Source organism: Penaeus monodon, chromosome 27, assembly GCF_015228065.2.
Source record: "Penaeus monodon isolate SGIC_2016 chromosome 27, NSTDA_Pmon_1, whole genome shotgun sequence".
Classification (NCBI taxonomy): Eukaryota; Metazoa; Arthropoda; class Malacostraca; order Decapoda; family Penaeidae; genus Penaeus; species Penaeus monodon.
In genome coordinates this window covers 24,293,845-24,294,772 of record NC_051412.1, presented here as the reverse complement: position 1 = coordinate 24,294,772, position 928 = coordinate 24,293,845, and the positions used below count along the sequence as shown (strand labels likewise).

Below are 928 nucleotides of genomic sequence, written 5' to 3'. Positions count from 1 at the left end.
CTTTGGCATTGTTTAAAAACTATTTTCTTTGTCAGCAGTCTTTTGAAATGCGGCGTTCCATCAAAAGTTTACCTTTCTCTGTTTCTCTTTGCTGATGTCATTCCACAGACCTCTCTCTAACCGTCTCTAGTATGTCTTCTTGTAACTGCTGCCATTCACCTTTTCATATTACAGTACATTTTCAACGTATGTGCCAAGATATATATCTTATTAGCAATAGAGTGACTTGTATTTCCGTGTACATACATGTACAGTTAATCTGCTTCTCCCACTCTCTATGAAAATAAAGTATTCAACACCCTAAGCTCTCTTTTTTCAGAGACTCGAGGTAGCTGCACCATTTATATAACTATACGCATTATCTCTTGGAGTCCATAGCAGTCTATTCCTGTGTTATCATTCATGTCCCCTACAAACATCAGACCTACTCCTGGCACTAGCTCGTCTATCGGTTACTCCCAAAATTCTTGCTTTGGTCCCTTGCATATTTCCTGTCTGCGGTGTATGTGTCGAGAATTTCTTATAAACAAACAAGAAAACAGAAAGACTTTTATGTTCATTGTTCCGTTATTGTGACGCTTTAGTTCTACCACACAGACTGAGATTTACGTACGTAAACCCTGGGTCAACAAAGACTGTATGAGTCTCCTTTTCACTGTATCATACAGCCATATACATAAAAGAAAAATGGATTGGCAAATATACATATAGATGGATAAATACATGGACAGACAGGTAGCTGGATTTTGATATAGGCAGATTATATAGGTATAGACAGGCGTATAAATCCAAACACGGAAAATGAAAGTGAATCATTCAAGAGCGACTCTTATTGTGTTAGTAGAACTCAGGGTTACAGCGGATAAGATAAACACAATGACACTGATTACAATATCGCTTTCAAAGCGATATTATAATCAGTGTCATT

At 37.3% G+C, this 928-nt stretch overlaps 1 protein-coding gene across 1 annotated transcript in view; it reads right to left on the bottom strand.

Moving 5' to 3' along the window:
- The window catches only part of LOC119590704 (iodotyrosine deiodinase 1-like), a gene marked incomplete at its 5' end in the record, with an annotated part of 12,533 nt that overhangs the window by 6,283 nt on the left and 5,322 nt on the right, over nucleotides 1–928 (bottom strand).